Genomic DNA, 24,230 nt, shown 5'->3' on the forward strand with positions numbered 1-24,230 from the left:
AATCAAATCCTGTAACTACCGGGGGGGTGACTCACAAACTGGACAACAATTACACCACAGAGGTCCACCCACTGGAGTGAAGGTTCTGAGCCCCACGTCACGCTTCCCAACCTGGGGGTCCAGCAACAGAAGGAGGAATTCCCCGAGAATCAGACTTTGAAGCCTACTGGAATTTGATTGCAGGACTCCTACAGGACTTGGGGAAACAGAAGTGCCCTTGTGTCCACTCTTGAACGGCACACACAGGGTAGTGTGTGCATCGGGACCCGGGGGGAAGGAGCAGTGACCCCATAGGAGACTGAACCAGCCCTGCCTGCTGGTGTTGGAGGGTCTCCTGCAGAGTCACGGGGTGGCTTTGGCTCAACAAGGGACAAGGACACTGGCAGCAGAAGTTCTGGGAAGTACTCCTTGGTGTGAACCCTCCCAGAGTCTGCCATTAGCCCCACCAAAGAGCTGGGTATTCTCCAGTGCTGGGTCACTTCAGGCCAAACAACCAAGAGGGAGGGAACCAAGCCCCACTCATCAGCAGAAAAGCAGATTAAAATTTTACTGAGCTCTGCCCACCAGAGCAAAACCCAGCTCTACCCACTACCAGTCCCTCCCATCAGGAAGCCTGCACAAGCCTCTCTGATAGCCTCATCCACCAGAGGGCAGACAGCAAAAGCAAGAAGAACTACAACCCTGCAGCCTGTGGAATGAAAACCACATCAGAGAAAGATAGACAAAATGAAAAGGCACAGGACTATGGACCAGATGAAGTAACAAGACAAAAGCCCAGAAAAACAACTAAATGAAGTGGAGATAGGCAACCTTCCAGAAAAAGAATTCAGAATAAGGATAGTGAAGATGATCCAGGACCTTGGGGAAAAAATGGAGGCAAAGATCGAGAGATGCAAGAAATGTATAACAAAGACCTAGAAGAATTAAAGAACAAACACCTCGAAGAATTGAAGAACAAACAAACAGACATCAACAATACAATAACTGAATGAAAATACACTAGAAGGGAATCAATAGCAGAATAACTGAGATAGAAGAACGGATAAGTGACCTGGAAGACAGAATGGTGGGATTCACTGCCGTGGAACAGAAAAAAGCAAAAAGAATTAAAAGAAATGAAGACAGCCTAAGAAACCTCTGGGACAACATTAACACACCAACATTCTCATCATAGGGGTCCTCGAAGGAGAAGAGAGACAGAAAGGAACCGAGAAGATATTTGAAGAGATTATAATAGAAAACTTCCCAAACATGGGAAAGGAAACAGACACCCAAGTCCAGGAAGCACAGAGAGCCCCAGGCAGGATAAACCCAAGGAGAAATATGCCAAGACACATAGTAATCAAATTGACAAAAACTAAAGACAAAGAAAAATTATTAAAAGCAACAAGGGAAAAATGACAAATAACATACCAGGGAACTCCCATAAGGTTAATAGCTGATTTCTAAGCAGAAACTCTACAAGCCAGAAGGGAGTGGCATGATATATTTAACGTGATGAAAGGGAAGAAACTACAACCAAGATTACTCTACTCGGCAAGGATCTCATTCAGATTTGACGGAGAAATCAAAAGCTTTACAGACAAGCAAAAGCAAAAGAATTCAGCACTACCAAACCAGCTATACAACAAATGCTAAAGGAACTTTTCTAAGTGGGAAACACAAGAGAAGGAAAAGACCCACAAAAACAAACCCAAAACAATTAAGAAAATGGTAATAGGAACATACATGTCGATAATTACCTTAAATGTAAATGGATTAAACGTTCCAACCAAAAGACACAGGCTCGCTGAATGGATACAAAAACAAGACCCATATATATGCTTGTCTACAAGAGACCCACTTCAGACCCAGGGACACATACACACTGAAAGTGAGGAGATGGAAAAAGATATTCCATGCAAATGGAAATCAAAAGAAAGCTGGAGTAGCAATACTCATATCAGATAAAATAGACTTTAAAATAAAGAATGTTAAAAGAGACAAGGAAGCACACTACATAATGATCAAGGGATCAATCCAAGAAGAAGATATAACAATTATAAATATATATATGCACCCAACACAGGAGCACCTCAGTACATAAGGCAAATGCTAACAGCTATAAAAGAGGAAATTGACAGTAACACAATAATAGTGGGAGACTTTAACACCTCACTTACACCAATGGACAGATCATCCAGAGAGAAAATTAATAAGGAAACACAAGCTTTAAATGACACAATAGACCAGATACATTTAATTGATATTTATAGGACATTCCATCCAAAAACAGCAGATTACACTTTCTTCTCAAGTGCACATGGAACATTCTCCAGGATAGATCCCATCTTGGGTCACAAATCAAGCCTCAGTAAATTCAAGAAAATTGAAATCGTATCAAGCATCTTTTGCGACCACAAGGCTATGAGATTAGAAATCAATTACAGGGAAAATAAATGTAAAAAGCACAAACACATGGAGGCTAAACAATATGCAACTAAATAACCAAGAGACCACTGAAGGAATCAAAGAGGAAATCAAAAAATACCTAGAGACAAATTACAACAAAAACACAATCCAAAACTTATGGGATGCAGCAAAAGCAGTTCTAAGAGGGAAGGTTATAGCAATACAAGCCTACCTCAAGAAACAACAAACATCTCAAATAACCAATATAACCTTACACCCTAAGGAACTAGAGAAAGAAGACCAAACAAAACCCAAAGTTACTAGAAGGAAAGAAATTATAAAGATCAGAGCAGAAATAAATGAAATAGAAACAAAGAAAACAATAGCAAAGATCAATAAAGCTAAAAGCTGGTTCTTTGAGAAGATAAACAAAATTGATAAACCTTTAGCCATACTCATCAAGAAAAAGAGGGAGAGGACTCAAATCAATAAAACTAGAAATGAAAAAGGAAAAGTTACAACGGACATCACAGAAATACAAAGCATCATGAGAGACTACTACAAGCAACTCTATGCCAATAAAATGGACAATCTGGAAGAAACAGACAAATTCTTAGAAAGGTATAACCTTCCAAGACTGAACCAGGAAGAAATAGAAAATATGAGCAGACCAATCACAAGTAATGAAACTGAAACTGTGATTATTCTTCCAACAAACATAAGTCAGGACCAGATGGCTTCACAGGGGAATTCTATCAAACATTTAAAGAAGAGCTAACACCCATCCTTCAAACTCTTCCAAAATACTGCGGAGGAAGGAACATTCTCGAACTCATTCTAAGAGGCCACCATCACCCTGATAACAAAACCAGACAAAGACACTACTAAGAAAGAAAATTACAGACCAGTATCACTGATGAATATAGATGCAAAAATCCTCAACAAAATCCTAGCAAACAGAATCCAGCAACAAATTAAAAGGATCATACACCATGATCAAGTGGGAGTTATCCCAGGAATGCAAGGATTCTTCAATATATGCAAATCAATCAATGTGATACACCATATTAACAAATTTAAGAAGAAAAATCATATGATCATCTCAATAGATGCAGAAAAAGCTTCTGACAAAATTCAACACCCATTTAGGATAAAAACTCTCCAGAGAGTGGGCATAGAGGGAACCTACCTCAACATAATAAAGGCCATATATGACAAACCCACAGCAAACATCATTCTCAATGGTGAAAAACTGAAAGCATTTCCTCTAAGATCAGGAACAAGACAAGGATGTCCACTCTCACCACTATTATTCAACACAGTTTTGGAAGTCCTAGTCACGGCAATCAGAGAAGAAAAGAAATAAAAGGAATACAAATTGGAAAAGAAGTAAAACTGTCACTGTTTGCAGATGACATGATACTCTACATAGAGAATTCTAAATATGCCACCAGAAAACTACTAGAGCTAATCAATGAATTTGGTAAAGTTGCAGGATACAAAATTAACGCGCAGAAATCTCTTGCATTCCTACACTAACAATGAAAGATTAGAAAGAGAAATTAAGGAAATAATCCCACTCACCATTACAACAAAAAGAATAAAATACCTAGGAATATACCTACCTAGGGAGACAAAAGACCTGTACTCAGAAAACTCTAAGACACTGATGAAAAAATCAAAGATGACACAAACAGATGGAGAGATATACCACGTTCTTGAATTGGAAGAAATATTGTGAAAATGACTATACTACCCAAAGCAATCTTACAGATTCAATGTAATCCTTATCAAATTACCAATGGCATTTTTTACAGAACTAGAACAAAAAATCTTAAAACTTGTATGGAAACACAAAAGACCCCGAATAGCCAAAGCAGCCTTGAGGGAAAAAAATGGAGCTGGAAGAATCAGACTCCCTGACCTCAGACTATACTACAAAGCTAAAGTAATCAAGACAATATGGTACTGACACAAAAACAGAAATATAGATCAATAGAACAGGATAGAAAGCCCAAAGATAAACCCATGCAACTATGGTCAACTAATCTATAACGAAGGAGGCAAGGATATACAATGGAGAAAAGACAGTCCCTTCAATAAGTGGTGCCAGGGAAACTGGACAGCTACATGTAAAAGAATGAAATTAGAACTCTCCCTAACACCATACACAAAAATAAACTCAAAATGGATTAAAGACCTAAATGTAAGACCGGACACTATAGAACTCTTAGAGGAGAACATAGGAAGAACACTCTTTGATATAAATCACAGCAAGATCTTTTTTGATCCACCTCCTAGAGTAATGGATATAAAAACAAAAATAAATAAATGGGACCTAATGAAACTTAAAAGCTTTTGCAAAGCAAAGGACACTATAAACAAGACAAAAAGACAACCCTCAGAATGGGAGAAAATATTTGCAAACAAATGAATGGACAAAGGATTAATCTTCAAAATATATAAACAGCTCATGCAGCTCAATATTAAAAAAACAAACAACCCAATCAAAAAATGGGCAGAAGACCTAAATAGACATTTCTCCAAAGAAGACATACAGATGGCCAAGAAGCACATGAAAAGCTGCTCATCATCACTAATTATTAGAGAAATGCAAATCAAAACTACAATGAGGTATCACCTCACACCAGTTAGAATAGGCATCATCAGAAAATCTACAAACAACAAATACTGGAGAGGGTGTAGAGAAAAGGGAACCCTCTTGCACTGTTGGTGGGAATGTAAATTAATACAGCCACTATGGAGAACAGTATGATGGTTCCTTAAAAAACTAAAACTAGAATTACCATATGACTCAGCAATCCCAGTACCAGGCATCTACCCAGAGAAAACCACAATTCAAAAAGACACATGCACCCCAATGTTCACTTGCAGCACTATTTACAAGAGCCAGGTCATGGAAGCAACCTAAATGCCCATCAACAGACAAATGGATAAAGAAGATGTGGTACATATATACAATGGACTATTACTCAGCCATAATAAGGAATGAAATTGGGTCCTTTGTAGAGATGTGGATGGACGTAGACTGTCACACAGAGTGAAGTAAGTCAGAAAGAGAAAAACAAATATCGCATATTAACGCATATATGTGGAATCTAGAAAAATGGTACAGATGAACCAGTTTGCAAGGCAGAAATAGAGACACAGATGTAGAAAACAAACGTATGGACACCAAGTGGGGGAAAGTGGGTAGGGGGGCAGGGTGGGATGAACTGGGAGATTGGGACTGACATATATACACTCATATGTATAAAATAGATGACTAATAAGAACCTGCTGTATAAAAAATAAATAAATAAAATAAAATTCAGAAAAATAAAAAAATAAATTATCTAATAAAAAACCATTTTCCAAAAAAAAAAAAAGCCAATATTTAAGGGTCTATTGCCACACAAGATGCTTTACCTACATTATCATGTTAATGTTGACAATACATATGCAATATACTTATATCCTTAATTTAGAGTTGAGGAAACTGAGTCCCAGAAAAAAAAACGTGACTTCCCAAAAGTATTCCAACTACTAAACATTAGAGCCAGGATTCCAACCTATGATTTCTAAGTCCATACCCTAGGGCTACTAGACCACTAAGCATCATCGTTCCATCTATCATAAGAAGTAGCTGAACTGTCAGCCTAAAAATGTCTCTAAGGTGATAATTTTGCAAGAGAAAAATGTGCACACAAATTATTTAGTAATATTCATGTTACAACAAATTATTTTACTGAAATTTCCACTATACATCTTTTACCACCCCAATGTCATGTCAACCTAGCACACAGAAGTATCATGCGTTGTGAAGAGGAGACAAACTCCTCTTCTGACTAAAGCAGTGTCACCAGTGATAAAGAGAGCATTTCCTTTTGAATGGCTCTTCAACTTCACATATGAAAACCTGAGCTCATTTTTCTCCTCCCTCCTTTTACCAACAGAGGTACAAACAGCCCTCTGCTTCTCCATGGACACATCTTAGAACTACTCTAACCTTTCCTCTCTCCCTCACACCCCACGTCAAATCTCACAACGGTACGCAAGATGAGCATTACCCTCAAGGGTTCTGGGGTGGAATGAACTTATTAAGGAGCAAACACACCTGCTGCATTAATAAATCTTTCCTTATTTTTGGTTTTGTATTGTTTATTTGGGGTTTTTTCCATATATTTCAATATTAACAGGATACTACTGCATGGTAACTTCAATATGTTTTTAATTTAGTATACATAGAAGGATGATAATTATTCAAATTTAGTTTCAGTTATAAATATATTAATTCCCACACACAAACACGTGTGTATATACTAGGTCACAATTTTAAATGTATTCCTTAAAGAATCATGGTAAAAAAAAATTTGAAAATCATTGTTCTACAGTATTTTGCAAAGAGTAAAAGGGAAGATTATTAATGGCTGCCCTAAATATACGAGCTCTAACAGGAATATTGAAAGGTACGTAAAAAATGAGTTCAGGAGTAACTACACAAACTTGGAAGATTCCTGGAAACATTGTAATATCTCCCATTATTCCTTTTAATCAGCTTATTTCCCCATTAACAAATGGTAGTAAAAAATCCATTTAAAAATATTTTTTAAAAATATATAGATACAGGACATAGTAAGGGAAAGGGGATAGCTAAGAGACTGGGTTTACATAGCAGCCAATCTAGTAAGCAGGGAGCGAGCCCAGGAGGAACATAGAATAGTAACTAACAGCTATAAAAAAAAAAAAGAAAGAGAAAAAAAATCACCTGCAGAAAGAAAAAAATCACCCTGGCACCTGCAGAAAGAAAAGATGATAAACAGCTATCATAGGAAGGGAAGGAGACCCGATTACTTAACCTATAGAAGACAGGTGGGCTGATATGTTCAATAATTCAGCAAGTATTTATTCAAGAGCTGCTGGGTACCAGGCACTGGTTCTGGAGTCTCCAGCACAATCTAATAATGCTTTATGCCTAGCCAGAGAATTTGTCAGATGACAAATATGGACTGAGTGCTTATTATACACTGGACACTGAGCTAAGTCTTGGCAGGGACATGGTGGTACAGACAGATACAAACCCTGCCCTGTTAGAGCTTCACAGTCAGAGAAGACACAAGTTAAAAAAAGCAACAAAAATCAACGATATCATCCTAAGTGTATAAAGACCTGTACAGGAACAGTACACGGTACTATCAAGAACTTCGCTTAGTTCGGAGGTAAAGGAGGCCTTCCCTGAAAAGTCGAGCCCTGAACGATAAGTAGGAATCAGTGACAAGGGAGAGTAGAAGGAACAGTGTGTTCAAAGGTCCCAGGCTGAGGGGATTTATTCAATCACTTGAGAAAGACTTACTGAATCTACCAGACTTCAGGATCTACCAGTCCCTGTGCTCTGCAAGTAGAAAGAAAACTATAAAAGCAAAGCACTCTGATTCTGTGTATCTAAGTGGCTTCTTGCAGAAATAAAATCAATAGGACTTGATACAAAACTAATTACTGAGAGAAAAAGAAAGCATACAAAATTATTGCCAGGTTTCCCTCCAGTACAATTTAAAAGGATGGCTTCAGGCTTCAATAACAAATGGAGGCATATTTAGATAAAAAGTGATGAATTCAGTTTTGGGCACACTGAGTTTGAAAAACCAGCAAGACATTCTGGTAGAGATATGGTGTTGGCAGCACCCAGCATGCAGCCCTGGCCCAAAGTCTGAGAGAAAAGCCCAAAGCTATAGCCACGTATTTGAAAATCACGTCAGGGAGATGCTAAGTCTAGGAGCGGAGAATATGACACAGAAAGTGAGTCCCTAACACAATATGCATGGATCCTGTCTACTCATTTGACTGTTATTACTGTAAATGGGGCACCAAATCAGAAGAAATGGAGTACAAACAAATCAATTACAAAATGTAAAAGCTCATCAGTCAAACCCAAATCAACCTGTAAAAGCTGTGTGAAACAATGATTCCTTTTCTCTAATGCTAATGATATGATATAATGGAATGGTGGAGTTGAAGAGGGCCTTAGACATGTAATTCACCCCCTTACACTATGACAATAAAGAAACCAACATCCACAGAGACTATGGAAGTTGTTCAAGGTTAACTAGCTAGCTATTGCCAGGGTCAGGATACTACCTCCACAAAGCAAGAATCTAATTTAAATAAAACAACAAAATTAGGATCCCTCATGCGTTCCTAAATAACTATTAATTTAATTTCACACGAATATTTTCTTCTTTGAGAGAAACAAAGCCAATTTTCTCCCTACTGTCCCTTATAGTAAAAGAACTATTTCAGACATTCCTATCATTCCTTTCAGCAATATATGAATTACCAGTCCTCCAGTTATAGTTATCTTGAAGAAAAATATTATCTAAGGAAATATAATTGCTACTTACACCATTTGTAAGTCAATGAGTAAATATGGATCTATACGAGTAAATAATGATGTATATATCTTACCTAAATTATAAATACATCTCAAGATTTTATGTTTAAATTTTTTAAATAAATTTACTTATTATTTTATTTATTTATTTTTGGGTGCATTGGATCTTTGTTGCTGTGGACGGGTTTTCTCTAGTGGCAGTGCGCAGGGACCAGTCTCTGTTGCAGTGCGCGGGCTTCTCTTCTTGTGGAGCACAGGCTCTAGGCACGCAGGCTCAGTAGCTGTGGCTCGCGGGCTTAATTGCTCCACGGCACGTGGGATCTTCCCGGACCAGGGCTCGCACCCATGTCCCCTGCATTGGCAGGTGGATTCTTAACCACTGCACCACCAGGGAAGCCCTATCTCAAGATTTTAATATGTTATCCAGACTAGGTCCACATGCTTTTCGTATGGGAATCATGAAGAAACTAAGCAGTATAATGGACTTTTAAAATCATAATGTGTAGTGACTTTTACTATGAAATAATGATTAAATAAAATACCAAGTCATTCTATTCCTATGTGTATTCTGTTTACCTACACAAAACAAAAGGATTTCGAGCAGCACACATGTTTAAACATGCAAAATATTGAACACTTTAGTATTTTTTTAGAAAATACTAGTCAAAAGAATCAGAGCTGACTAGTATATCCTGAGTTTGGGGGGGTGGGTTTAGCTAGAGAAAAGTAAATAATTTTGAAGGAGAAGAGAAATGTATGTACTAACCACCTGAGGAAAGCTGATAACCAGGGTGAGCACAGAGCTAAGTTTACAGAGTCACAGAACAAGGAGGATCTCGGCAGCATGACTGGTACGGCTCTCTCACTTCACTGACAAAATTCAGAGGAGCTAAATGATGCTCCCAAGGTCACACAGGTGGTTTGTGGCCGTGCTCTGTGTTTCTTAGCAACAGGGATTAAAAGAAAAACGCAAGTTACATAGCTCTCACTACTGAATAAAAAGAGACATAAAATTAGCCTAGAGACGGATTATATATATACTCTTGTATAATAAATAAGAGACTAGAGTTAACTAATAAAATATATGCCATTTTGGAACATAAAGAAATATTTTTCTTGAAGAAAAAAAAAAAAAGAAAGGAGGCCACATCTACTTACCCACCATTATACGGAAAGAAATGAGTAAAACGTTGGAACTTCTAACCCTCCAGCAGGTTTCTGCTTATCCAATATTTGAAAACCATCTTGACAAAACAAATGTTTTTTTTGTTTTTTTTTTTGTGTGTGTGGCACGCGGGCCTCTCACTGCTGTGGCCTCTCCCGTTGTGGAGCACAGGCTCTGGACGCGCAGGCTCAGCAGCCATGGCTCACGGGCCCAGCCGCTCCGCGGCATGTGAGATCTTCCCGGACCGAGGCACGAACCCATGTCCCCTGCATCGGCAGGCGGACTCTCAACCACTGCGCCACCAGGGAGGCCCGAAACAAATGTTTTTTAAACAATGTGCATCTCAGAAAACTACAGAAAACTACGGTGAATGTTCCTACTTTGTAAAAAAAAAAAAAAGATTTATTAATCTGCTTAAATAGCAGCGATGAGGAACAGGAAAAACTGAGGATACTCCCAGGTTTTTAACCTGTGACATTAAGTAGATGTTGGTGCCATTTATCCTAGATAAGTAGACAACTCAAATTTGCAAAAAGATCTGAAGGAAGTGATAGAGCTAGCAATGCAATGCTGATATCTGAGGAAAAAAACATTAAAAGCAGAAGGAACAGCAAGTGCAAAAGCCTTGAGGTAAATGTGTACTTGGTGTATTTAATGAATAGCAAGGATGGCTGGAGGACACACTAAGCGAAGAAAGGAATAGTAAGAAATGAAGTCAGAGCTGTAATGGGGAAAAAGGGGAGGTCACAGAAATCAGAGCAAGTACATGCTCAAACCATAATGGAACTAAATTAGAAATTAGTAACAAAAAGATATGCAGAAAATCTCCAAATATATGGAAATAAAACAACACACTTCTAAATGACTCATGAGTTTCATGAGTCAAAGAAGAAGTCTTGAGATAAATTTAAAAACTTTTTCAACTAAATGATAATGAAGATACAACATATCAAAATTTGTAGGATGCAGCTAAAGGGAAATTTATAGCATTAAAATGCATATATTAGAATAGAAGAACGATCTAAAAATCAATAACCTGAGCTTCCCTTTAAGAAACTAGAGAAAGAAGGGACTTCCCTGGTGGTGCAGTGGTTAAGAATCTGCCTGCCAGTGCAGGCGACATGGGTTCAATCCCTGGTCTGGGAAGATCCCACATGCCGCAGAGCAACTAAGCCCGTGAGCCACAACTACTGAGCCTGCGCTCTGGAGCCCGCGAGCCACGACTACTGAGCCCACGTGCCACAACTACTGAAGCCCACGTGCCTAGAGCCGGTGCTCCACAACAAGAGAAGCCACCACAATAAGAAGCCTGTGCACTGCAACGAAGAGTAGCCCCCTCTCGCGGCAACTAGAGAAAGCCCACACGCAGTAACAACGACCCAACGCAGCCAAAATTAAATAAATAAATAAATTTTTTAAAAACTAGAAAAAGAAGAGAAAACTAAATGTAAAGCAAGCAGAAGGAAGGAAATAATAATTATTAGAATAGAAATCAGTGAAATTGAAAACAGGAAAACATTAAAAAATAATAATAATAAAACCAAAAGCTGGTTCTTTGAAAAGATCAGAAAAACTGGTAAACCTTTAGCCATGTTAAACAAGAAAAAAAACTGAGAAGACACAAATTACCAATATGCGGAATAAAAGAGAGGACATCACTACTGGACCCACAAACATTAAAAGGGGATACTAGCGTAGCATAATATGATGCCAATAAATTCAGTAATGCAGATGAAATAGTTAAGTACCTGAAAGACAAAAACTACCAAAACTCACTCAAGAAGAAATAAATGACCCAAATACCCATATATCTATTAAATAAGTAGAATTTTTAGTTAAAAATCTTTCAAAAATAAAATTCCAGGCCCAGATGGTTTAATGGGTGAATTCTACCTAACATTTAGGGAAGAAATAATATCGATTCTAGACAATCTCTTCCAGAAAAATAGAAAACCACTTCCCAAGTCATCTCATGAGCATTCCCCTAAAGCCAAAAACTAGGTACAGATATTACAATAAAACTGCAAACCAATATCTCTCATTAAAATAGATGCAAAAATTCTCAAAAACATAGTAGCAAATAGAGTCCAGAAACATATAAAAGACTCATACATCATGACCAAGTAGATTTCATCCCAAGGATGCAAGGCTGGTTCATCATTTGAAAACTGATCAGTGTAATTCACCATATTAAGGACCAAATAAGAAAAGCCATATATGATATCAATAGATTCAGGAAAAAAACATTCAACAAGATTTAATATTCATTCATGATTTTAAAAAAACTGTCAGAGGGCTTCCCTGGTGGCGCAGTGGTTGAGAGTCCGCCTGCCGATGCAGGGGACACGGGTTCGTGCCCCGATCCCGGAAGATCCCACATGCCGCGGAGCGGCTGGGCCCGCGAGCCATGGCCGCGGAGCCTGTGTGTCCGGAGCCTGTGCTCCGCAACGGGAGAGGCCGCAGCAGTGAGAGGCCCGCGTACAGCAAAAAAAAAAAAAAAAAAAAAAAAAAAAAAAAAAAAAAAACTGTCAGAAAATTAGGACTTGAGGAAACTTCCTTAACTTAATAGTATCCATAAGAAACCTACAGCCAACATCATACTTAATGACTTAATGATGAGAGACTGAATGCTTTCCCCCAAAGATCAGGAACAAGGCTGGGAGGTCCTCTCTCACCACTCAAACAGTGGAGGAATCTGGCAGATGCAACTTCAACTAAGTGATCAAGATTAACATCACCAGTGATAAGTCATGCTGATGCTATGTACCCCTGAAATGATGGGATGAGAGAGGCACGTCTCCTCTATAGTATTCTTCCCCCCTCCCCGCAAAAGCCCATAACTCCAATCTAACATTGAGAAAAACACCAGACAAACACAGGTTGAGGGACATTCTACAAAACACCTGACCAGTACTCTTTAAAACTATTAAGATCATGAAAAGCAAGGAAAGACTAAGAATGTGTCATAGCCCAGAGGAGATTAGGGAGATGGGATAACTAAATGCAATGTGATATCCTGGATTAGATTCTGAAACAGGAAAAAAAGGACATTAGTGAAAAAACTGGTGAAATCCAAACAAAGTCTGGCACTTAGTAAATAGTGTTATACCAATGCTAATTTCTTACTTTTAACAAATATACCATGGTTATGTAAGATGTTAGCTTTAGGGGAAACTGGTAATAGGCATACAGTAACTCTAAACTATCTTTGTAACTTCTCTGGAAATCTAAAATAATTCCAAAATAAAAATTATTTTTTTAAGAAAAGTAAAAGGGCATTAAAAGATATACTATGTAAACACTAACCAAAAGAAAGCTGGAGTGAGTATATCACTATCAGATAAAGTAGACTTCACACAAGGAATATTTCTAGGGATAAAAACAAACATTACATAGCTATGAGGGGTTACTTCACCAAGAAAATATAACAACCCTAATTGTATATGCATTAATTACAAATATCAAAATACATAAACTACTGGTAAAAATGATATATTTGAAAGGAGTAGACAAATCTCCAATTATAGTTAGAGACTTCAGTATTCCAGTTGTTTAGTTAGTAGAACAAGTAGCAAACATCCTTAGAGATACAGAAGATCTGAAAAATATCAACCAAGTTTACTAATTGACATTTATAGAACATTACACCAACAATGCGAAAATACACATTCAAATATACATGGAATAATCATCAAGATCGACCCATGTTCTGGTCAAAAAACAAACCTCAGCAAATTTAAAAGAAATAAATTCAAGCAAAGTGTGTTCTGTGCCCATTACAGAATTAAACTAGAAACGAATAACAGGAAGGTATCTGGAAAAACCCTGCAAATAATTGGAAAATTATGTGAGATACACACACACACAAACTGTATGTGTAAATCACCCCCATCCCTCCCTCCCTCCCCACCATCACCAGAGCTACAAGGAGAGATGCCCAGGCTGTACTTTTGTGAATCCTTTTCCTCTTCACCAATGTCTACTACTCAAGGAAATATAGTTTATAATTTTATTACCAAAAGTATTTCCAAGCAAATACAGTTTACAAGCTTATTACCAAGAGAATTTCTATGACTATTCTAAATCCATCAGACTTCTCAAATTTTTCACCTGAATATGTAAATATTTTTATGCTAGCCATATAACTCTCATTCTGCCCAAAACATATTAAAACCAAATATACAGAACTCTTTAAAGAAAATATTGTTCTACTCTGATATTTTTTTGGTGATAAATGGTATTTTAGGTTTTATTATAATATTATTGCATCTGTTCCTTAATGAAACACAGGCACTTTCTGAATTATGAATATCTTCTTCAAAGGTGACCTTTTTTATAAGCTCTGAAACTGTTCACCTATCCAAGGAGTTTTTGCCCTTACAAGGATGTCCATTATCACCGCCTAGTGGATGAAATAAGAAACTGAGGTTCAACATCTTTTCCTTATCTTCTTTCTTAGAATTGAAGACAGCCTGCTGAAGCAAGATGGAACTTTAACTTCTGAGGCCCAACCCATCATATCCTCTGGAGAGAGGAGGGGGAAACGATGTCTGAAGAACTTAAGTGACTTGAATGTGATAGCAGAGATAGACACCAGGTCCCCTGATTCTTACAGTAGCAAACTGGCCCTTTCCACTGTACACTACAGCTATGTGGGAAAAAAAATTAACCTCAATCCTTACCTTACACCACATACAAAATTTAAGTGGAAATGAATCAGAGACCTGAAATTAAGAGCTAAAACCTCAAAACTTCTAAAAGAAAGCACAGGAAAAAAATTTAATTGACCTAGATTTGGCAAAGATTTCTTACATATAACACAAAAAGCACTAACTATAATAAAAAAAAATCAATGAATTAGACCTCATCAAAATTAGACCAAGCAATCTGACTCATAATCGCATGTAAAGATGTTCAATGTCCACTGGTCATTTGGGAAATCCAAATTATAAATACAATGAAATACCACTACACTAGACCACTGGTAATACTACCAGAATGACCTAAAACCAAAAAGACTTATCATACCAAGTGTCGGTAAGTATATGAAGCAATTCAAACTCTCATACTCTCCTGGTAGAAATGTAAAACTGTATAATCACTTGAAACAGTTTAGCAGTTTCTTGAAAATGTAAACATATGCCTACTATATGACCCAGCCATTCCACTGCTAGCTATTCACCAGAGGAAAGAAAGCACATGTCCACACAAAGATCTATACATGAATGTTTACAGCCACTTAGTTTGTAATCGCCAAAGACTTGAAGTTACCCAAATGTCCATCAACTGGTGCATGGATAAACAAAATGTGCTATATCTTTAAAATGGAATTAACAATAATAAAAAGGAATAACCTATTGATACATGCAACATCATGAATGAAATTCCAAATAATTATGTTGAGTAAAAGAAGCCAGATGAAAGAGTAGCTACTGTATGATTCATTTCTATAAAATTCTACAAACTGAAAAATAATCTGTAGCGTCAGAAAGCAGATCAGTGGTTGCCTGGAGTGGGAGAGGCTATCAGAAGAAAGGGAGAGGATATTACAAAGAAGCACAAAGTTACTTTGGGGAGTGATGGGTATGTTCATTATCTTAATGGTGATGATAGCTTTATGGGTATTACATAGAGGTCAAAATTCATCAAATTGTACAGTTTAAATATGTGCAGGTTATTAGATGTCAATATACCTCAATAGAACTGAAATGAAGTGTATATATACTCATCCAGTGATCCAGCATTCCATTCTTAGGCATTTATCCAAGAGATATGAAAACATGTCTACATTCTAGAACAGAAGAATCTGTCACTAATGTATAGTGACAAAAAGCAGATCATTGGTTGCCTAGGGTCAGGGTGGAGAATTAACTGCAAAGGGGCACCATCTGGAGAGAAAATTTTATAACTACATGAAGTTTCCGGATAGGAAGTTGCCTATGCATCCAAAGTAAAGTATCTCTGAATTGCCAACAGTTGATTTAAAAGACCAATAACAATTATCCTTTACTGAACACAACGCTACACCAAGCAGGCACTTCCTCTAATCTTCTCAACAGTCCTGCAATGTAGGTTTTACTCTTCCCAGTTTAGATTAGGAGGCTTGGACTCAGATAAGCAACTTACCCAAGGTCTCTCAATAGATAAATGAGCAAGCTCAGCCTCCAAGAATATTTCTGGGTCTGTCTTAAGATAAATTATTTCCGACACTACATACTGCCTTCTCAATGCCCAACATACTTATTAACTAGAGGAGACTTCTATTCTAGTGAAACTTCAGAAAAGTGCGTTTGCTTCCTTAAACAAGTACTTCCTCGAACACAAGTATCTGCTGGTACAATGCCACTTGTTCTCCAGGAGAAGCCTAACACATACTAAGTACTCAATTGATATTTTGTATGTTTTAACCTGAACTCCTAAGATTCACTCTAAAGTAACTATTAGTTGCATTATAAATCTCCATTATTAACATCTCTGATTTGGAGGGAAAATTACACTGTAAGGCACAGCCACAGACAAGGATATAATAGATTTTGTGATTATGTCTGACCTGATTACCACATACCAATATCATAAAGCCAAAAAGGTGGTGACTGTGAAGAACTAAGTCTGAACACTTTCTCCCTGCCTCCCACATTTGGTGGCCACCACGTACAACAAAACGCACTGCAAAAAGCAAAATATCCAAGTTGAAAGAGGTACAGATATAAAGATCACTGGACTTTCCTCTGTGGTTTAATGGTACTGGAGGTGGTACCCATGAAAGAAGACCTTCTAACCAAGCAGTCTAGCAGAATAAAAACTAACTGTAGAGACTTCCCTGGTGGCACAGTGGTTAAGAATCCACTTGCCAATGCAGGGGACACGGGCCTGCCAATGCAGGGGACACTAGCCCTGGTCCGGGAAGATCCCACATGCCGTGGAGCAACTAAGCCCGTGCACCACAACTACTGAGCCTGCGCTCTAGAGCCCATGAGCCACAACTATTGAGCCCACGAGCCACAACTACTGAAGCCCACGCACCTAGAGCCCATGCTCTGCAACAAGACAAGCCACCGCAATGAGAAGCCCATGCACCACAACGAAGAGCAGCCCCTGCTCACCACAACTAGAGAAAGCCCGCAAGCAACAACAAAGACCCAACACAGCTGAAAATAAATAAATAAATAAATAAATAGAAACTAATTGTAAAAATTTATTGAAACTCTCTTACAGGGAAAGAAAAAATTCATGTGACCTAAGTAAATCATACACAGAATAACAGAAAATTCTATGGGCTATTAGGTAGGTAGTTCATTACGGATATACTGGAAATTTATGTACTAGAAAGTTTGTCACTTTTGTTTCCTAAAAGATATAGGGTGGGACCACTCATGCACTGCTGGTAGAAGTATAAACTGGTACAAGCACTCTGGAAAATTGTTTAGCAGTAACTTCTAAGCTGGACATATGCATATGCTGTGACCAACAGTTCTAGTTCTATGAAGACACCTAAAAGAAATGCCTACATATATTCACCAAAAGACTTGTACAAGAATGTTCATAGCGGCATTATTCATAATAGCCAAAGACTGAAAACAAGAGAAATGTCCACCAAGAGTTAAGTAAATGATATGGTACATTCATATAATGGAACACCATACAGGAATGAGAATGAACAATCTATTTCTCCATGCAACAACATGGACAGATCTCTTTTTTAAAAGGCTGAGCAAAAGAAACTAAACACAAAACAGTATATTCCGTGGTTCCTACTATATAGAGTTCAAAATCAGGCAAACTAACCTACGGTGTTAGAAATTAGGGAAGTATAGTTACCCTTTGCAGGGAATGGGGGAAACTGGACAAGGGTACCTGGGAAGCTACTAGGCTAATACAGCAGGTTATGTCCTATTTCTTAATCTGGATGCTGGTTAGATGGGTGTTTTTTAACTTGTGAAAATATAACAAGCTGTATATTTATGATGTGTGCTCATTTCTGCATATGTTCCAAAAGTTTGTTTTAAAAAACAAATAAAATATGTTTATGAAAGTATCTCTTTAACTGAGATTCTTAATCCATTAATTTCTTTTTTTTTTAAGAATAGAACAGTGAGGAAGAACAGACCAGACCATGGACCAAACTCAGTGCAGAGACAAGAGAGGAATATCATGGGTATCCAAGGTTGAAGCAAGATCATCTCAGTGCATGTTCTGAGAAGGGATAGTATCTCTCTCAACAAGGTGTTAAAAGACGCTCCCAACTAAGCAACACTCTCCACCTCCCTGCCAAAGGCAAACTGAAAGCTTATAACTAATAGGCTACTCTCTGAAATGCCCACATGCTTCTGCTCTAACCAGTTGAGTTGTAACCAAGAGTCAGCTGTGTTTGTTCTCACACCAGTTTATCCCAATTTACTTGATACTGCAATTACATAATTAAGTATTACATAAACATATGAATGCAAAGACAGAGTCGTTTCTATGACAACTAAATTGAAAGTTTTAGAAAAACTCAACACAGATAAGTTGCCAAAGGAAACTGCTATTGAATTAGGAAGAACAAGACAACTTGCAAAAGCTGAGTAAAAAATAATCAAAAAAATCTAAGACAGGCTTTCAGACTGCTTCATAAGCATCTTTAAATTCTCACTCAACTTTAAAGCTTCCTTAGTGGCACAGTGGTTAAGAATCCACCTGCCAACGCAGGGAACTTGGGTTCGAGCCCTGGTCCGGGAAGATCCCACAAGCCACAGAGCAGCTAAGCCCGTGCGCCACAACTACTGAGCCTGTGCTCTAGACCCCGCGAGCCACAGCTACTGAAGCCTGCGTGCCACAGCTACTGAGCCCGTGTGCCACAACTACTGAAGCCCACGCACCTAGAGCCCGTGCTCAGCAACAAGAGAAGCCACCGCGATGAGAAGCCTGCGCACTACAACGAAGAGTAGCCCCCACTCGCCGCAACTAAAGCCCGCACACAACAACGAAGACCCAACGCAGCCAAAAATAAATAAATAAACAAATGTATAAAAGTAAATAAATAAAGTTATAAAAAAAATTCTCACTCAACTTTAAAGAAACCTGAATGTGACATTATAAATGCATTATGGGAGTATTTATTCAAGGAAAAGGATTATGAACTGTATTAAGCAGACCCATACTCAAAAGGTAGTGGGCATACAACAAAAGATTAGCAAACAAATGTATTTTTTTACACTAAAATGAAATACTGAAAGTATGGATCATTTTTATGACTCCCCACATTAATATTAACCAATTTGGGGTGATAAACTAACCAATTCATCCCAACTGTGAGGGATTAAAAATTGTGATGTGCCTCTCCAGCACAACACTCGAGAAAACCGGGCATGCAATCCTGGCTACTCAAGGCCAACACACACACACAGTCTCTCTCTCTCTCTCTCTCTCTCTCTCTCTCTCTCTCTCTCTCTCTCTCTCACACACACACACACACACACACACACACTCTTTCTCTCTCTCACACACACACACCCCGTAAGCACCCCACCTCACCAAAACAGTACTAAATGACAGGTGTCAAAAAAAAAAAAAGAAATCAAAAGAATAGTAAAGGCAAAAGAAATGTGGAGATACAGAAGATCTTAGAAATAAGGGCATACAAAGGAGATTTTCACACAACTTTTCCCACTTGCCAAGCAAATAGGACAGGTAGTCTTAAAGATAAAACAACCAAAAGCTAGCTGGTAGCAAAGTTCTTCCTCATGACCTCACTGCTACCCTGTGTTAGTCTTGAATGCAAGAGTTCCCAAACGTGATCAGCAATAGCCACACTTTACAGCACTTTTATTTCCAGATTTGGCTGCAGATTCTCACTCTGTGCTATCACTAGGGGGAGCACTTACTCCTGTTTTTTTTTTAAAGGGGAGGGTGGCTGGGGAGAGAAAGAAAAGAGAAAAAGTTCCTAATTAACGATGTACTTTATCTCATTGTCCCTAAAAGGCAAAGGGCGCAATGTTTTAAAACTCACAGTGCAAAGTGACAAACGGTTTTTAAATGACTGTAAAAGTAAGCAACATAAAAGTTAGGTTAGGTACATTAACCAATTGACACATTTAACGCATAATATAAATAGCAAATATTGCTTAAACAGGCTGACCTTATCATCAGTTTAAAATAAGTATATGTGACGATTCTGATAAATACTATTAGCAAAGGAAGTTAATAGATATCTACCACAAACTTCAGTTGATATACTTTACTTGCCTATTACTTTATTAAATTATTAGAAGACAAAATTAATACCGCTATCCTCTCTTAAAAGTTTGTAATGTACCTTGAGCACCTAAGGAGTAAGGAATTAGGGACATGGCAAAGGAAACAGAAGGGAATTAATATTAATTGGGTACCTTTTTTGGTGTTTGGGGCTCTACACATAATACAACCACCTTGGGAAACAAGAATTATTATTTTCCACTTTGCAGATGAGAAAACCAGGATTTAACAACCATAATAACTTGCCCATGGTCACGCAGATAGTAAGTGGTAGGACATAACCTAAATCTGTCTGATTCTATTGCCTACAATACAAAAAAGTCAAAAGTTGCTTAATTCATCTGGCACTTAGGTCATCTTAAGATAAATAAACTCACTTTATTCCATTAAGAGGTATATATTTATATCATAGCACAGAACAAAAAAGGACCAAAACAGCAACAACAATAAAAAACAGCTTACCCTCTAAGAGCTTACAGTCTATTGAAGACAACGTATGCACACACACAAGTTAAGGAATACAAAGGTATGCAGCCACTAAGTGATATGGGAGCTCACAGAGCCTGAGATCCCATGTAGTTTCAGCAGTTAGGAAAGGCCTTATGAAAGATGCAAGATTACAGCTGGATCCTGGGGATGGAAAATATTGGAGAGGTATAACGAAAGGTATTCCAGGATGGGGAAAAGCAGAGTTAAGGATGAACGTGATGTATCTGAGTAACAGTGAATAAGGCAGCACGACTGCTTCAAAAAGTGAAGGACTGCATGGAAACAACCCGAGTGTATGAACAAACAAAATGTGATATACTCCCACGGTGGAATACTATTCAGCAGTAAAAAGAAACAAAGTACTGACACGCTACAATGACGATGAACCTTGAAAACATTATACTAAGTGAAAGAAATCAGTTACAAAAAGCCACATATTGTATAATTTTACATAAAATGTCCAGAATAGGCAAATCCATAAAGAAAGAAGGTAGACTAGTGGTTCCCAAAGGCTGGGAAGATTGGGCAGAAGTGGGGACTGACTGCTAATAGGTACAGGGTTTCTTCTGAAAATGCTCTAAAATTGATTGTGGTGATGAACACACAACTCTGTGAATACATGAAACCACTCAACTATAAATGGGTGAACCATATGGCATACGAACGACACCTCAATGAAGCTGTTAAAAAGAAAAGTTGAGGGCCTGGTGGAACATCCCATTGCAGAGCTAAGATGGAGTCACTTATGCCAAGCTTGAGGGTCTGGAATTTATCTGACAGGCAACTCGAGATATGTGAGTAAAGGTTTACCTAATGAAAGCACAGTGTACAAACTTAGGACCCTTCTCTAACAAAATTATTCCTAAAATATACACCAAAATCACAAAGAAGAGAGAGAACTAAAAGAAGATACTGTGATATGATTCTGACTAAGCCACAAGCTGTGACTATTAGGAAAGTTGTTTTGTTTCAGTGCTAAATGCCACAGATGGGTATATCAGCATCATATTTATGCAAAACCACAGAATCATCTTTGTCAAATCTTCAAATACTGTAATGTTCTAAACTTAATTATGAAAATAGCATTAATAATTGATCTGCCATATTTTAGGGTAAGATAATGAACAGTGTAATTTGTTTTTCATTGGACAGCAGTCCAATATAATGCTTTTTTAGATACTAGTTTCAGTTTAAATGCTATCAGAACCTCCACTAATATAAAGCATCTCCTACCGATACTTATACATTTGACTCTAAAATCTAATGAAACGTAATCTTCCAAAATAGATTTAATGTACAAAAGTAAGAGAGCTCCAGAAACAAATCTGACATTCAAAAGCAAAGAGGAAAATTCTGGATATTAAATATCCAAAACAGAGGAAGAGGTAAAGCACTCAAAAATAAACCTGAAAATCATAGAGGAAAAAAAGGACTCAGTATTAGATTCTACAGCATTGGGAAGTACAAATAGGAAAAAAAAGGAATAAATTACATTTAAAATAGAAGGCTCAATACACGAGAGAAGAGGCTTTAACAGCTTTAACAGAGGCAAAGTTTGGAACATGTCCATAAGACAATCCCACACCCTCTCCTGAATCCCAGGGAAGAAAGAACCCTTCAGGCAGGCGTCTTGTTATCCCTTCAGAAGCTGGCCTAAAGGTGAAATCCCTCTTTCCCCCAGGAGGTGGTGAGATGGTAGGAATACAAAAGAAGAACTCAGCTGGAGAGCCCACAAACAACCAAACTAGTGTTTGCCTTTTGAGTCACCTTGCAAACCTCCTTCAAGGTAGATGAGCCACTAGAAACTAAAGGAGATATCAGATCTCCTTTAAAACTCTCTTGCCTAAGAATGAGAGGACCCATCTGCCTCTGTAAGGGCTTTGTCAGTTCCAGAACTGGATGAAACGTATGTTCTTTGTCTGAGAAATTCAAACAACTTAGACGACCTGGTTCGCTAACAATAAAAGCAAAATAGAAAATAAGCTATCCTAAAAAAGAAGCCTTGTCACTGATACCTAAAATAAGGTATCTGCTGTCGCAAGTAAGTAGAGCAAAACTCTCTATTTCCTCATTGTCAGCCAGCATTTATACGGAGAGAATTAAGTAGGAGTAAGTAGGCACTGACTTCAAGTCATTAACTGCTGTATGCTAAAAGAAGCTTATCCAAATTCTCACCAGTTGTCTACCTGCTCCAAACAAAAGAAATGTGGGAAAAGGCAGATGCTTACAACTACTGTTCACCATATTGGACATGTTAATCATTAAGGAATAAAGTACTTCAAATATTACACAATTATTAAACTAAGTTAAAAGGCATATTCTCTGTGAAACAGCAAAAACACATACTCACATACTGTTAATGCATACATAGATAAAACCATTTTCCTTTAAAATAAATAGGTAGCTATACACCTGAAACTGACACAACATTGTAAATCAACTATACTCCAATGAACATTTTAAAAATAAAATAAAACAAATAGGTAGAAACAATGAGAGCAGGCTACCATAAATCACCAAAAGATGAGGGGAAATAACCCCAACATAAGGTCTAAGATCCAGAAACATTTTAAAGTAACAGAATTATTGAAGAGAATGGTCTAAATTGTAAGCATGCTAAAATTCTGACAAGAATAGAACCCAAGATGTCACTAGTAGGCTACAGAATAATTAAGAAAATGGAAGTCAAGGAGAGGAGATTTTTTTTTTTTAACAGGGTCATTCAGTGAATATCATGGGACTAGAAACGTGATCTATAAAACAAGAAAGAAGAAGAAATTTGCCAGCACCTGAAACCGGCAAAGTAGACCTGAGCTAAGGAAACAAGGATCACAAATATCCCAGGAGGTAAATAACACCAGTTTTCAAAATCTGATTCCAAAAAAAAAAAAAAAAGTGAAAACTAATTTGCCAAAAGGGGGGAAAAATGTGCAAGAAAAAATTTTTTTAAATGTACACAAAATGCCTTAGGAAAATTTCTATTTCTGAAGTATTTTTATAGATATTTTCACTAATGTTCACATCAGCTTTTAAGAAGTTAAATCCACAACACAATTTTTAAAATAGTTGAGAGAAATCTTCTAAATATTTGTAATAACCATTTGGCTTAAGCAATTCTGTAGAGCTTGTAAGATGAACTTAAGTGAGAGTAGGTGCAATTAAATTTTAAAATCTCTCAGGCAAAATTATAAAGTGCACATAGCAGAAGTAATATAAACAGGATAGCCTGAGGGGAAAAAATTGAACTACCATATTTGTGGATTTTTTTTCTGTACAGTAAATAGCATATAAAGTTCATACTCTGCAATTAACTTAAAATTAATCACTGGATATTCTTAAGTCTCATCTAAATTTATTGGATCTTATGCGAGGACAACCAAAGCTGCAAGATTTTTTTTTTAATGAGATTCAACTCAAACCATTAGTTGTTCTGCTCCTCCTCCAAGCAATATTCTATAAGCTAGGTATCTGATTTGATTTCGGTTCTCAAGTTCATAAGTCCATATCTAAATCTTCATTTATAACATAATTAAGTGCTGCGCATGCAAAAGTACTCTGTTCAAG

General features: G+C 37.5%; 1 protein-coding gene across 1 annotated transcript in view; it reads right to left on the reverse strand.

Moving 5' to 3' along the window:
• Positions 1–24,230, reverse strand: part of PPP4R4 (protein phosphatase 4 regulatory subunit 4) — a 122,094-nt gene that overhangs the window by 96,111 nt on the left and 1,753 nt on the right. The gene's annotated exons all lie outside the window — the stretch shown is intronic.

Source organism: Mesoplodon densirostris, chromosome 4 (genome assembly GCF_025265405.1).
Source record: "Mesoplodon densirostris isolate mMesDen1 chromosome 4, mMesDen1 primary haplotype, whole genome shotgun sequence".
Classification (NCBI taxonomy): domain Eukaryota; kingdom Metazoa; phylum Chordata; class Mammalia; order Artiodactyla; family Ziphiidae; genus Mesoplodon; species Mesoplodon densirostris.